The 17,426-nt window shown below is 31.9% G+C and overlaps 1 protein-coding gene across 7 annotated transcripts in view; it reads right to left on the bottom strand.

The window, feature by feature from the left end:
- Window positions 1–17,426, bottom strand: part of tinc (transmembrane protein tincar) — a 147,064-nt gene that overhangs the window by 127,618 nt on the left and 2,020 nt on the right. The window lies entirely within an intron of this gene.

The raw sequence follows: 17,426 nt of genomic DNA, 5'->3' as shown, positions 1-17,426 counted from the left end.
ACGTGCATCCCGCGATAATTAATCTTGGGCGCGCTGGCGGCGTTTATAGGTAACTTGCGGTAAATACCGTTTCTACGATGCGCCAATTTCTCGCTTCGACATCGATACACACTATGGGTTTGAGAAGCTTGGAATAGAGCAGTCTAATATAAACCGAACGCACGAAGCTATAGGAGGGTAATAGAAGGGAGAGTCCGGTGAGGCGTTTGACAGGCAAACAACCTTCAGCCATCTTGTTCGGCGACAACGGTGCTATTATCTAGTCAACAACGTCATTATAAACCGCTACAACCCAAGTTCCATCGAGTGCAAAGCGATTTAACGACAGTTTAGTGAAGTACGATGTTTTGTCGGATCATGTTCAAACGACTTTATAGTTTCCTGATGAAACGCCTTAGGGTTTCTGAAATTTATGTCGACCACTCTATAATAAACTTAGACGATAGATTATATTTTCAAACAATTAAGTTATACACGCTGTAATGAGATATTATGCGAATTTGGACAGCGATTTCAATCATTAGGACGATAATGCTGGAAAATTGGTCCAGTAGGATGGAATAATCGCGAGCTACCCGCGATGAATGAAAACAATAGGCGGCGCAGTAAACGTCATCGCGAGAGAATGCAGGCCGCGAAATGGTCTCTCCAAGAGGCTCTCTCACGTCCTGATGAAAGCTCGAAAAGTTCCGTCCGTACCGTCACGCCAACGTCCACGTCGTAGGCCAAGCTTTTGAGGAATTTCATAAACTTTTGTCGTCTGGAAAGTTAGAGGCTCGCCTGTGAATAGAGATCGCTCCTGCTCTCTTTTGGTCGCCTATACCGAGATACGGAAAGCACGCGATAGTGCCGCTATACGTATTCGTTCGGTGAAGTCGACGGTGAAACCGGCTGAATGGAAGGAGTATTACCATCGAAGCCGTCTCTTTATGCCGGCTATCAATGGTTCTTGGAAATACGGAGCAATAGGTGTAAACGTTACATTGTCCACTCGTATCCTGGATAAACGTTGCTCGCATATGCTCGCTGTACGTAGCGATCGGTTAGATTTCTGATCGTTTTTCACAGTTTGGAACAATCTCCCTTAACTCATGTGGCGTTCGCTGATATTACCACTCCAGAAGAGCGTGCATATTTGAAGCGAACGTTACAGAAGATCGTGATGACATACATTTAAATTTATAGAATAAGATATTTCTCACATACATACATGTATATTTTTTTGATTAACAAAATAATTTTGTATAGGATATATTTATTAAAAAATATAACTTAATTTATAATAATTATTACAATAATATTATTTATATACACTGATACACTATATGTATGTGAAATAATATGTATGTAATAAATCTATATGAAATTATTTGTTTAATCAAGATGGAAAATTAAATTATTCTTTGCTAATAATAGCATATCATTAATAGATATTCAATGCAAAACACTGATCATCTCTTTGTAGTAGTTATTGACTTTTCTCAGACTTCGGCGTTAAAGTTACGCTACAATCACATTTCAATGCAAAACAGAACACATACTTGCCACACACGTGTAAGCCAATGTCGCAGCACGTGTCGGGAGATGCAGGCACGCTCGCCAGTAATGCGCTGCATATGTAAGAAATGCATAGTCCGTGACATTAATTATCATGCGTTAGGTTGCTCAAAATACTCGTGGGAACTAACTCAAACGATTTAACGTATAATCAATATCATAATATTTCGAACTACAACATATGTCGCAGTAATTCGCAGTTAAAAAATATGTCTATTAAAAGTATAATATACTATATATCATACTCTTGATAAAAAATTAATCATAAATAAATTCTATTCTCATTATCTACAGACGATGAATTCTATTAAGTATAAGTTATTAACATATTGGTAGAAATAATTGTTTAAGAATATTTGTTTAAATATTTTTATATGTCATATATAAAGGGTATAATATATTCTTTGAAGACGTTGCAGTTCTGATGTAATAAAAGTATCATGAATGTGTGCCAATGAATTCAAGTATTCCGCCCACATTCGTACACGCGATCGTCTTGTTTGGCATTCGAATGTGATATCTTAGTTTAGATGTACCTAGATATATGTATATCTGTAATCGATAACACCACGGATGTTATAAATTTAAATCCATACTTAATACTGTAAAATATGGATGTCGGAGAGGCTATGAGTGCGTGTGTGTAACTTCCGCGATAATATGATTTGCATACGATCTACGAGATCTTCCACTTGAAAAACTAGCGTTGATAAATTGTCGATATTCATAGATTCGCTTGAACGATGCTGCAAAATATCTCAAGAAGATAAAAAATGTAAATATATCTATATTAGTATTTTCCTGACAATTTTTGTTTATCTATAAGATTTCACGCGATTTTATTACATCTTTTCTTTTTTTGTCAAGTTAAATCTCATAACTTTTTTTAGATCATTTAAAAATTATGTTACATAACAATTATTTTTATAAAAATAAATCTTTAATCTTGTATCATAAGAAGTTTTAAATAATGATAGACTTTACTGTTTATGTGGCATTTATAATTGTATAAAGAAAAAATGATTTTGCTAAAATATTTAAAACTTTGGCTAAATAGATCTGAAATAATTTCGTTTAAACTTTCAAAATAATTATGTTGTATATTCAAATTAATTATAAGAATGTTAAAACTTTTTGCAGCATTGTCATCAGCACTTAAGCCTTCTACATAATTATATGACTAATCCAACAAAATTGAATTTACGAATTCACTTGGACTATACAATAAAAATATCTCACGATAAAAAGATTCTGACAGATAAAAATGCAGATATATTAACACTTCCGTATTAACACTTCCCTAACAATTCACTTATTTGTAATACCTATCGCGCGATTTCATACAATATTTTTCTTTCCCTTCTTAAGAAAATCTCACATCTTTTTCAGATCTGTGTCTAGCTAAATTTTGTATAAATACTTTAGCAAAATCGTTCTTTCCGTTATTTTAAGTGAAACATATGCATATTCAAATTTTAATATTACATTATCAATATCATCAATTCACGCACCATGTGCATCACCAAAACCGCATCATTGTAAATCCGTCATTGTATCCAGCGGTACACCGCGTAACATGTTAAAACCGTCGCATGACCGCGCGCACGGCAATCAACGAAAAATCGATCAGTCTGGAATTTTATTCTAACGAGCAATGACCTGAGTGCATACACGCGATATTAGAAAATTCCGTTATACGACAGCGCGCATTTAATAGGTTCTACGAGAGACGCATTATACGAACACTTCTAGTATTTTTACGGCAGAGGGTATCCGTGACGCCTGGACTCGTTTATCACCACCGTTATCGCATTACTATTCGTTTACGATGACATAAAGGATGTATGTATATTTCGCTCAAAGGGAACGTCGAAGGTTGGCCAGTTGCATACGACGGGCGTCTCGTACTTTACAGGGCAGTGTCAGAATCAACCAAGAGAGAGGGTCGGCTAACATAAATACGTCCGGGGCAGGTGTTCCGTAGTGATTGCCCGACTCTGCCACGTCATTAAGCAACTCTGCTGTGAAAGTTATTCGGACTGAAATAATCGCAAGCGGTTAATACAAAATAAAAATTATGGCGAGACGCGATTGGAAATTTGCCTGTCGTACAATTTACTAGCGCCAGTTGCCATCTCTTACGTAACCGATAGCAGAAGAACGTTAGAGCTTTCTAGAACAGAAGTTTGTTCTTAGTAGAAGCGAGTATTGTTACCGAAGAAACGCCGTGTTACGTTATAATTTTACGCAAATTTGTTACTTTGTGTAAAAGCGTTTGCGACGAAGAAGGAACTCGTTACCGTCATTACTTCTATTATAACCTTGTTTTCATGTCTTGAGATAATGCAGCGATGTGGTAAATGTAAAAGAATGTTATTTCTCTCTAAAAGTAATTAACAGTTCATTTTTCTAACAAAACTGTTTAACATTGTGACATATTGCCGGCGAGCTTCGAAAATTCCCCGTGTAGGGTGATAGGGAATTCTGGTAGCTCTCGTCTGCAATGTGTTAAGGCACAAAAAGACGAGTGATGCAGCTGCAAGATTCGCTGCGAGCAGTACAAGGTTAAAGAACGAGGTAGATTATAGACGATCGCAGAACTTATACCCCGCAAAAGATAAATGTATTGGTAAAATATTAGCAAAATGTAAATGAACCGACACGTGTCTTCTTCATACGTTTATATGAAATTTTACATCTGTACATATGTTTTAATTTTTTTAGTCATACTAATTGTATAAATCTAGACTTGAAACTTATCTCTTAAGGTTTTTTAATACATTTGTATTCACGCATAATAACTCACATCTTCCGCACTTCAAGAAAGTTGTTATTATTATTATTATTATTATTATTAACAAAATTCTATTAGTAAGTAATAATAAGTATGCAAATAGCAAAGTGCTAAACTTCTCTTACTCAAACATTTCGTATACTTAATGTGTATACTTTGCAAACTGTCATTCATGTTTCACGTCATCTAATTAGAATAAAATAATTAATATAATATAATAACTACTGAATATTTATTATTATAAGAAATTATCGACTCGGTTGTCAATTTAAAAATGCAAGAACTGAGAAAATACAGATATGCATTCATGAATAATGAGTGGCAGTACCAACCAGATAGATGCGCGCAATGCAAATAAGAATTATATTGGAATAACGGGGCAAGGAAGGCTAATAAGAGACTTCATTAAACGAAGCGAGTGGCAGAAAAGCGTGGTAGCCGTATCACGCAGAATATAAAGAGGAAATTCAAAAAAGAATTTAAGCATCAATGATAATGGCATAAACGTTGAAAAATTATAATTTCAAGGCAATTGAAAAACTGATTGGTAATTTTAGTTGTAACCAAGTCATCATAAGAGAATATATTTTATTCAATATATTAAAAATATTCAATTTTATGCATTTATATGATTTCTCAATACACGAGCATTTACATCATTTTTCAATACAGTATATTAAAAAATGATTTGAATACATATAGCAACATGTATAGCGATTCAAATTGTTTAATAAATATAATAAGAAATTAAAGAAATATCTTTACATTTTTCTACAAACAATTTTTTACGATTTCAAACGATTTTGGAGTTAATAAATTGTATTATGAGAGTCATACATGTGGAATTGTTGAAATATTATTTATTTATAAATTTTGCTAAATTTTATTTTTGAAAATATGTATACTTCTTTGAGAAGTCCGTTAAGAATAAATGAGAAAAAATTATAGAGATTTATACTACATGCTAAAATCTCATTAATGATTTAATGGCCCCTTTCTCAATTCCTCGCCTGCCAAAATTGCTCCATGTGGTTTAGCAAGCCTGTGGTCTGGTAGTGCCCCAGTCCTTCAAATATTGTATGGCTACGCAAGAACAGGCCGAACACCCGGCAAACAGGTTTCCTGCAAGCGATGCTATTGTGCGGTAATTTAAATCAGTATGTGCCTTTCGTGTTCGATAAACGTGAAGATTGTGGATATCGCGAATCGTTTCTTTTATAATAGCCATCAAATTTCTATACGGTTTAAATTTTGAAATATATAATCTGATTTACGAAACAATTTTGCGAACTTCGTACTAATTTCCCTGATACAAACTATAGATACCTATTAATGTGAAATTCAATCGAAAGAATAAAAAACAACGTTGTAATAAAGTTTTATATTACTAATAATATATCAAGATACAATAATAAATTTCATTTTAGATAATATCAAAAATAAAATTTATTATCACATCTTAGTACAGTAATATAAAACTTTATAACAATATTACATTTTTTATAATGTTTTTACATAATTTTAATGAAAAATGTAACAACGATAAGCACTATTAAATTTCTATATTTTATATTTTTGTAACAATTAATTTATATACTTTTTTCTCAGTTTGAACGTCCGAGAAAATTAAAAGATTTATAAATTAGTAATTAATGAGTAATTATTACAAAGTTAATCCAACATGCTGTTTTATCAAAAATAAAATTTACTATCACATCTTAGTACAGTAATATAAAACTTTATAATGATATTACATTTTATTATTTAAACAATTTTAATGAAAAATGTAACAACAATAAGCACTATTAAATTTCTATATTTTATATTTTTGTAACAATTAATTTATATACTTTTTTCTCAGTTTAAACGTCCGAGAAAATTAAAAGATTTATAAATTAGTAATTAAGTGATGTTACGAGTGATTATTACAAAATTAATCCAATATGCTGTTTTACATATAACTTTCACTCAGCAATGTCAAATTGAACTTTTGGTCACTGTCAATCTTGACTCGATCACGATGAGCGAGATGGAAGAATGCTGCACGGCATATATGCGGTGAACAGGCGCGAAGAACAGTGGAGAGGTTCGCATACCTGTGGAGCAGGTGTTCCACCAAGGACCGGCTTTTCATTCTCCTTCGCCTCGCGTATATACATCTGCACGGTGTTCCTCTGATCACTGTATTTACTTACGAGTACGAGATATTCGCGCACAGATTTTTTGAGCACGACGGATATCGAATGTGCGCTTCATTCGCTTGGAAATGTTTTCTATGTAGAAATTCGATTTTCCTCAACTTTATATTAAACGCGCCGTAGTTGTAACTGCGAAATCCTCCCTGATCGTCTCGCATCAGACGCATCTTGGAAAATCGCGTTAAGCTCATCCACTAACTTTATTCAGTAACATTATTTATTAAATAACTTTATCCATTAACTAACAGTTTGATTTTAATCACATCGATAACAGCCACTCAATATTCAATTCATAAATCTTTCAGTATTTTATCTAGATTGGTTACATTTTGAAAAAAGAATTCAAACTATGTCGCAAAGACAATAAAACCGAGACTAATCAGACAAAGGTAATAAATTGAAAGAGAAATATATTGCAAAATGATAAGCAATTGTTACAAAATGATTTTACGAAAACGAAAGTTAATATGTTCATAGACTGTCTTGCAATCATATGAAATAAGTTAAAAACCTGAAATCTTCTTATAAAATTCAAATGAAAAATCGATAAACTATCCGATAATTAAAATTAAAATATAGTGATCATTGTGAATTCTCGAAACATAACCATCGTTATAACTATGGCACAACGTGTGACGAATTCGTTGATTAAATTACATGTTTGCGAATTGTATAGACACCCAGAGATTCTGCTGTGCAATTAATCGCCGACAATGAGCGAGAGAGGATCGATACGTGAGGTCGTACGAAACATACGAGTATTTCGCTTGCATACGCTAAAATTTACTGCGTTTTAATTACGCTCTCTGTAGCCCCGCTCCAATTGTTCCGGCCAATGCACTACGCTCTGCGACTGTTTATTGCGATAAATCGCCGTAAAATTTGAGAACCGATTATAATCGATTGTTATAAACGCATTTCGTTCCCCTAGACAGTCTGAGTCGCGCTAACAACGAAATTGAATCGAGTTAATACCTATGACATTTCCAATTCAGATCAGTAGCAACTAACATTATAAAAATAACAAACTTGCATCAAGCTTTTTATAATTTTTTATTGACAATTAAGAAAATTAAAGCTAAATATTGATTTTTAATAAACACAATTGGATTATTCGTGTCCTGCGCGTTTAAAATGCTAGAATCTGACTAAATAATAATATTCTATTCTTCCTTTTTTAAATATATAATCTTATAAATATTTTTTAAAGATATCACAGTATATAAAAGAACCACTTAATAATTTTTATATACCTGCAAAAGTGATGAATAACTTAACCACGAACGACCCAACTGCTAAATTTATAATGTCAAATTATACCTAACAATAAGTTATTTTCATATATTTCTATAAGTCGCCATTGCTCCTACAATATGTTATTAATTTAAATAAAACAATAGAGTTAAACAATTTATTATAATTTAAGAAAATATATTAAATTCTCTCTCTCTCTCTCTCTCTCTCTCTCTCTCTCTCTCATATACTTAAATTTGGTTTTTATTTACTAAATGCAAACGTCAATATGGACATTGTTTACTTTGAAACTAATTACGGAAATGGATTGACTTACCTACACATATCGAAAAGTTAAAAATAACAAAATTATTTTTAACTCAAAGAACTGTTAGTTGTGCTTCTTTAATATCTAACAATGTAGTAATAAAAGAGTGTGTAATAAAAGAGTGAAAGATTGTGTGTACTAAAGGTTAATGTCAATGTTTCATATAAAATATCATTATACTAAATCATAATAAAAGGACGGTATAATTTTTTGCGATTGTTTGAGAATCGTTTTGGTTCCACATTTTCTTATGTATTTTTCTTTATAGAAAATAAAAATTATCATAATAATGTTATACATTCAAAGAAAAATTGATATATTAAAATAAAGTTAATATAAAATCTTTATTCACATCGTTATGAAATCGCCGTCAATTATATTTTAATCATTTACAAACTAAGAGTTGGAGTACAATTCTGAGTTAGTTTTTAAATGACTGAAACATAACTGACAGCGATTTCGTAACGATGTACGTAAATAAAGATTTTATTCTTTATTTCAATTGTATCAATTTTTTCTTGAATGTAGCGTCATTATTATGATAATTTTCATGAAGAAAAATTCATAAGAAAATGTAGAAATAAAATGACCCGAATGATCACAAAAAAAGTCAAAGTTGTATCCTTTTTTGTATACCTTTAAGTTGTACGTAAGATTTTAACAACAAACAGATATTAAGAAATATTCATAATATTTATTAAACTATTTTTTACTGAATTGAAACATGTCTCTTAAACTTTCCATTCATTTCACAGCAGAGTTTAGATCGAAACAAAAATAGTAACAAGAGTACACGCGAGTATCGAGTCATCCATTGAGCCGAGTCGTATTTCTGTACGCGCTTGTGTGGTCTCGCGTTAACTTGCAAAGTTGCAACACAAATGGGAAACTGTTTACGGCAAGAAGAAAGGAGGAGAGAGGAGAGAGAAAAAGAGAGAGAGAGAGAGAGAGAGAGAGAGAGAGAGAGAGAGAACAGGACGTTGACGCAAGACAATGATATGGACCAGCCGTTACCACCAGGCGACAATCGCGATACAACAACTGTCGATCGTGACTCGCGTCGCGAGTAATCGAGGAAATAACACGTGCGGTCGATACGATACCGCCGCGCTGGCATCCACATCGGTTCTTTCTCTTGTCTCGTACTTTCATTACTTGCGATATGTCCCAAGCGCTCTTTCACACACAGTCTCTCCTCTTCCTCCTCCACCGCGCTGTCTTGGATACGATCAGCTTCGGGGTATCCGGAACGACTTACGGCAACGTACAACAAAAGGCGAGCGCGTACGTGCACCGTAACACAAAAGCCGGTGTGCTGCGGTTCACGCCACGCCCATTGCTTATACCAACTTATACAACGAAGAAGAATATAATGCCGTTTATTGTTAAGTATGCTCTCTTTCACCGTATGCGCGATCAACAGCATGACATATAAGGCATGGTAATTCGTTCAAAGCCGAGCCTCATCGAGCAAAGATCTCTAATATGATATTACATCTGTATCATTAACGAGTATACATATAATCAAGTTTAATAAATATCTGTGAATCTGACTCGTAAGTATCGTTTCATTGGCGTCTTCCGATATTGTGAAAACCAATGCTGCGATATATGCCGCGCCCATTATTACTTTATCAAGCAATACAATGAGGAAAAATATAATGCCGCTTATTGTTAAGTATGCTCATTTGCAGCGTATGCATGACGGGTTAAGTAGCATAGATTGGTGCGCGAGTAGCACATAGATTGACGTATAAAGCATAATAATTCGCTACCTTCGGGCTTCATCGAGCGCGATGTCCGAAGCATTAATAGATCTGATATTAATAGATATATTATAGAATCAGACTTAATAAGTATAAAATCAAGCTTTTAAAACTAAAACTCTTACTTTAATGTATTACGTCAGCGAAAGAGTAATATTTTTTATAAAAAGAAATCTATTTTACTCGGATTCTATTAATGAATAAATTCCGATAATTTATAAAAATGTTATCCTTTCTATATTATTGTTAAGTTATTAATATAAAAATTACTTTTTTCTTTATATTATACAATACTTGTGTAGCAATTATTTAAAAAACATACAAAGAGAGAGAGAGAGAGAGAGAGAGAGAGAGAGAGAGAGAGAGAGAAATCAATATATGTGTACCGTCAGTAAAATAGAATATATTTTTATACAAGAGAGTTATTTTTCTCAGATTTCATTCAGATGAATAAATCCTGATTAATTTATAAAAATGTCATTTCTTCGATATTATTTTTAAGTTATTAATGTAAGGATTGCTTTTTGTTACTATTATACTTGCACAATGACAATCATTATTAATATTTGCGAAAAACATATAAAAAAAATATCAAAATTCAAACAAACACTAATTTAAAAAATGATAGAAAAATGTTATTATATAATTTTTATATAATGTATGTAAATAATAAATTTTTCGTATTAAATCGTATTAGTTTGAAAATATCTTAAAAACTTACTTTATCATTACTAAACTTTTCATCATGTTGATAAGATACGACGCGTTTTTGTCTGAAAAGTGTTGACGATGTTGCACGTTGCTGTCTACAGACTGTCATAAACTCTATGAACAAATTCGTTTACTGTGGTAAAACCGCGGTCTTCGCTTGCTATCTCCATTGTCACAGAAATGAGGCTCATTCAAGCGAAGTGTGTGCTCGCCGTTAAATATACAGTAAATTATCTAAAACATTCTGGCAACCTTCATATCCTTTCGGGTTTGCGTTCTGTAGATATCAAGCTTGAGAATAATTGTGTACTTTAGACTTTAGCGAGGAATTTACTGTTCCTCTTCTGCGTGAAGATTAAATTTCCTTAAACTTTTTCTCACAAGTCGGTAAAAACGCAAATTCACTTCAACAACTTGCTTGCTCAGTAATGTTTTAATGTTAAATGGCAAAAATATATCGTTGAATAAAATTAGCTAATTTTCAATTTCGTTTTTTAAATCAATCCTTACTATGAAAAACTTTCCGGTTATATTTGAAAATTATGCAATTATGCGAAATAATAACTGTATCATGTCAGAATACAAAACCATTTAATGAGCATTCAGTAATTCTTTAATACGATTGATTTATAGATTTATATAATTAGAGAAAATAATGATAAGAATCAATCACAAAAAGAGTTTTGCTAAAGTATATAAAAATGCAGATAGATAGATTTGAAAATAATTTTGTTGAATCATCAAAATAATTCTATAAGACATTCACTCAAATTGTTTACTAGAATATCGAAACTTCTTGCAATATTCTTCATTATTCTCGAGCTTCCTATATTACTTTGATAGTTTAACAAAATTATTTTCAGATCTGTGTGTGTGTGTGTGTGTGTGTGTATTGAGTTAAATTTTTTCAATAAAATTATTTTTTGCCTGTATCTTCAAAGAATTAAGGATTATCGAATCGTGAGTAATTTGTAAATTAAAAAATTACAATTTCCATGTATCAAAAAATCATTAAGCATTCACCGAGCTTTTGTCTTTTGTCTTTTAGATGCAATCAACGATTGCGTTCAACAGAAAAAGCAACTTTGCAATTAAAATTCTTGAATATGAGTGATTTATATTCATTGTTTTGAGAATCCAATTAAAGGCAAGATCAATCATATTAAAGAATTTTGATCAATCATATTAAAGAATAGTTGCAATGCTGCTGTTGAACGTAGCCATTATTATATACTACATTATATACTATTAGGTTGTTGGAATTAATTTCGTAAGCGTTTTTTTAATGAAAGAATGTTTTTTTATTTCACATGATCCCATAAAAATACATTATGAAAGTACTTTCCCATCACTTGTAAAACGCTACGAATTTAATGCAACCTATACATTATATTATATAATCATACATAAAAATAAAATGAAAATTAAAAATGAAAAGCCTGTCAGAGCTAACACAAGTTGTTAGTGTGTGAATATATATACTTTATTAAAAATAATAAATATATATACGTTTTGATTCTGTTTTGGGGGAATCCTCTTCAATATAATCTTATTAAAAATTCAATGACTTTGTTAGGAACATAAAAATAAACATTTTCTCAAAGTCTTCTCGAGATAAGTGTGCTATATCGCTAAGTTACAGATAATTCGCTACGTGTCTGCAAAGTAGAAGGTGTGATTTCGAAGGCGTCTTTGAACGACATAAAATCGATAAGGAAACGCTCAATCGAAAATCTTCTTGCAAAAGGAACGGTTCTAAGAAACAGGATATGAAGTCATAACCTACATCCGTCGTGGCATACGTAGAAGGTAAAAGGTGGAAGCTCCTGCGGATTTTATTCAGGCGTTACGTTCGTAACGTCAATCTGTTTTCACGTCACGACCGAAGTCGGTAAATATATTCTGTAAGGCGATGTCGATTATAGTTTACCTCCTCAGTCATGAATTATGGAGCTTACATAACTTTAACACGATATAGCGCGGCGTAACGTCGTCCGACTTTATACTCCATGCGTACAATTTTGCCTCACGCAACACTTAGGGAGAGTAAATTCGCTCTTTTTCCCGGCAGCTAAATTATTACTTTCCTACAAAAAATTATTGCGACGATTTACAGCACGTTATAAAGTAAGCTTTCTGCGTTTATTAATATCTAAGTGCAAAAGACTAATCCCAAAGAAAATTGAAGTGCATGCTAGATGTACATACAAATGAGAATAACAGAACGCGTTCGCAAATGATATGAGCTTGGATATGAGTGTACGAATTGTAAAAACACTTATATGTAAAAGAGTTTTAGTTGTACTCATAAAACTATAGCGACCAATTATCGTAATTAGTATTACGTTTTAAAATGCTGTGATTAGATAAACTTATAGCCTTATGATTTCGATTAAAAGTTTTTTTAAATGCAGGTGATAATCTTAAGATACAAATTTTCCTATTATGTTGCGTACAATTTAAAATTGTTTAATGCTCGTTCAATTCCGTGATCAGTCTGGATGTATAATATTTGAAAGAGAGAATCAACTGATTTTTATATCGAAAAGCCAGATGCTCCACATACGTCTGCGGAGTGCTAAAACGTCCCTCCAAGATGAAGCCATGTAGCTCTCCATATTCGAAAAGCCGTTTTTCAAAGAAAGTCTCGGCGTTATGAAACGAACCACGAGACTTTCAGCTCTTCATAAGTAGCAGTAAAGTCCACCTATCAACAAGCCGCCGCGGGTGTTCGTTAAACGTACGCGTCTGTGTACGTCGAGATAGGAAAAGGATGGTAAATATTATCTACGAGGAGGACGAACACTCTTGCTGCCATCTACCCCTCATTCAAGTCTGGTGGTATCTTATAATATTGAGGGGGATCGGAGCATGCGTGCTAGGGATTACTCATTTTCGTCAGGTCGACCACCCCTGGAACGTATGACGGTAACGTATTTTCGAAGGGCACGCAGTTTACTCTGTTTTCCACGTGATTGAAACGAACCTCGCACCGGAAAAATAACGACCGAAACAATCGCCCCTTATACATTATACCTCACCAACTGAACCGTCGATGTTTTTGTTTTCATCAACGAAACCTATAAATTATTTACGACAAAATCGCTACAACTTGTTTTTTTATAATGTGTAATTATAAAATTTGTAAATATTATCAAAAATTCTTTAAACAATAATAATAAATATCTAAAAAATATATCAATTATATGAAATAATACAATATAAATAAATACAATATAAATAAATCATATATACTGCGTTCCGAAAATCGTGGTACAACCAATAAGAAGATGATTGCTCATGGAAAAGTAAATTTAAAATATAGAATAAAATTTTTTCATATAGATATTTTCAATCAATTTTTCAATTAATAAAATAAATATATTATTGAAATTTATTGCATTATTTTAAAGTATATGAGAATGACAGTAAATAATAATTAGATTGAGTGAAACAAAGCAGATTGTGGCTAATCAAGTGTACTAAATAGGCTTTCTATAATAAGCTATTACTTAAGCTTTAAGTCTATCTTAAGCCATAAGAAATTGACCAATCATCATCGATTATTCTTCTCACATTCAAATCTGATAGGTCAATTTATTACTTAAAATGTAAAGTTTAGGTAATGGCTTATTGTAGGAAGCTTATGACGAACACTCAAACTTGATTATTTTCGAAAACAAAATTTTATACGGAAAAATTTTGTTATATATTTTTTATTTACTTTTATATGAAGAATTACTTCTTTTCTGATTGTATTGTATATCATGATTTTTTTAGCACTTTGGATATTAATGTATGTATATAAAACTGTCTAAGCCGAACTATCTTCTTATTCAAAAGTGATACAATTAAAAAAATTAAGTATTAGAAAAGAAGAAAAACTTTTTGAACAGAAAATTATTGACTAATCAAATAATATTTTATTAATAAAAAAACATTTTTTAAATAATCAAATGTTATATTTCATTTTCGATTCACAATAATTACAATCCTCAAAAAATCATCTTTCTAAGTTATGCCAATTTTGTTCTTTCACAAAGTTAAATTAGTTGACTTTTGATGATTGATGAGATAATGTTTACTTAACTCATTCATAATAAAACTCGAAAATCACATTTTTCAAGTTGCGTCACTTTTGAAATGATGGAATGATATAATTTATATTACAATAAATCAAGACACATAAATGATAATACTCTTGCATATCATTTAAAATTAAATATGCTTGGGCGAGCAAGTTACGTAACAAAAAATAGACGTTTTTGATAGATGTCTATTCATAAATAGATTGAATCTATTCCGGAATTATACGCTTCAATGAATCGATATATTTGAAAAGAGTGATTTTCCTCTTCAGTCCGTTTTACGCTACTCTGAGACGCGTATTGTACTGCCGACCCTTGTTCCCGACAGCGCATCTAAAGTGATCAATCAGAGAGGTTTCCATGAATGTGCACTCGGCGCATTCATTCAATGTACTTTGCTCCTACTATTGACGCGGCGGCCGCAAGCTAAGCTCACGCCTTCTCAGTTTCTCAGCCGCAAGGCGACACAATAACGAGATCCGGACTGTTTACAGTGACGAAACGTATACGTTGTATGCGTCATGGCGACGGGTCTAAATTGGGATGAGAGGACAACGGAGCCGTTGTACGCGATTTGGAAACAGGCGCTCGGTCTCCCCTGTTATCCTCTCTCACGCCTCTCCCAGGGCGTAATAATCCTTCCTACAATGAGCGCGTGCGACACGTGTGTGTACACGGATAACCCTGTCGCCTGTAGTGTCTCACGCTTTACAAAAATCTCGAGACTATCAATCTTAATTATACCGATCGGCAATCATTCTGCGCCAAATGGGTAGGGTACTTCGTGTAAGCGTACGCAAAAAGTACAGCGCAAAAAGTAATGGAATAGTTGGAAATTTAACGGGGGCGGTCACGTCTCGTTTTGAGAGTCAATATTGCGTTATACGAGTCTCAGTTAATATGGGCTCTTTTAATTAAACTTTTTATTGTCGAAAACGTTAAAATCAAGGGACGATGGGTACAATGGCTAGGAAAGCTTTATGATCTCACTATATTGCTGCTTATTTATGACATCGTTATCTCTCGTATCAATTCATACAAAAATATAATAAAAAATATTTTTTGTTTTATTTCACGATTGAATCAATCATGATATGAAAAGAATTCTATTTTTATTTAATGTTTTGTATAAAAAGTATCATGTATACGAAAAATTCTCTGTTTAATATCTTTTCAAATTAATTGAATAACGTGAAGTAAAATGAATGTAATAGATGCCATACTCCAATTTCAAGGATGGATTTTATTATTTCGTAATTCCTCGAGGAACATTAAAGTGTTCTATAACAGATATGCTTTACAAATATCGCGTGATAGCATCTCGAAGTAAAAGTCCGTTTCAATTTAGGAAACTTGTTAAAATAAACTGTGCGTGTTAAGATTATATATGTTAATAATTTAAGATTCTAACGATTTTATCATTTAATAATATATGTTACATTTATATTGCATTTATCCTACATTCGGAATTTATTCATTGCACAGTGCATACTTAACCCTTTGAGAGCGAATTAAATGACTCAGTCGTGAGAACGTGGTCATTTCACAATCGGATATGCTTCGAGTGCTCCGTCGAATATATATGAAGTTACAAGTTACGATATTTAGCGCAATATTCTTTTCATGAAATTAAACTTGATTTTAAAAAGAAAAAAACCGATATCGTCGCAACGTAGACGTAATACTTTAGAAAAACATTTGCATGGTTTATCACGTACCTGAGCGTTAAGCAAACATTTCTTGTACCAAATAAATTCTAAAATGTAAACAAGTGCGTGCAGACCATTCGGCGCCAGATGGGTTCACTGCACTCTACATTTCGTCAATATTTTTGTATTGTCCCATGAGACCCTCCTAGATCCCGCATACAGTTGTTCGATCTGTCTGCCATTCGTATGCGAATTTATCTATCTAACGTTGCGCACGATTCCACGTATTCGATAAAAATTTTGACCCATTGAAAATCCAGTAAAAAGTTTAGTAGAAATTTTTTATCAGTTGCACTTTCAAAATTACGTATAATCGTGGAGATAAATTACCGATATAAAAGCTTTCATAATATCCGATATATATATATATATATATATACTACTAACTATATGTATATACTACCGATATCGGATATTATGAAAGCTTTTATATCGGTAATTTATCTCTATTATTATTATATATATATATATATATATAATATAATAAATACTAATTATAAATATACATATATATATATATATATATATATATATATATATATACATATATATTGAGTGCAAAAAGTATCTCATACAAGTGAGATCTTATTTTTTAAATATTTTTTTTTAAATATAATATCTTATTTTTAAATAATAATTTGAAACTTATTAACAAAGAATAAGATAGATTATATTTTTCATAATTATTTTATCTAAAAAGAATAATTAAAATATATATTATCTTCAAAATAATTAAAAATAAAAAATTGTATTATTTAGACAAACAAAAAGTATTCCTACTGAGAGAGCTATTAAAATCAGGAGCATATGAAGCTTTTTGTTGATAGTACATCCAGAGAAAAGTTTCTTCGATTAGAAAAATTATGTATTTGAATCAAAAAAATTTGTACATTGCTTTATACAGTTAAAGAAAATTTTTTTAATCTAAACGTCATTTCTTGAAATCCAAAAAATTTGTATTTTCCTTAAAGATATTTTCATTTCAATTTAAAAAAAAATCAACAAAAGAAACAATGTCTTCAATTTAAACAAAATTTTCCTC

This window comes from Acromyrmex echinatior, chromosome 1, assembly GCF_024713525.1.
Source record: "Acromyrmex echinatior isolate Ae372 chromosome 1, ASM2471352v2, whole genome shotgun sequence".
Lineage (NCBI taxonomy): Eukaryota > Metazoa > Arthropoda > Insecta > Hymenoptera > Formicidae > Acromyrmex > Acromyrmex echinatior.
The sequence above is the reverse complement of the archived record's forward strand: the minus strand, read 5'-3'. Positions and strand labels throughout refer to the sequence as shown.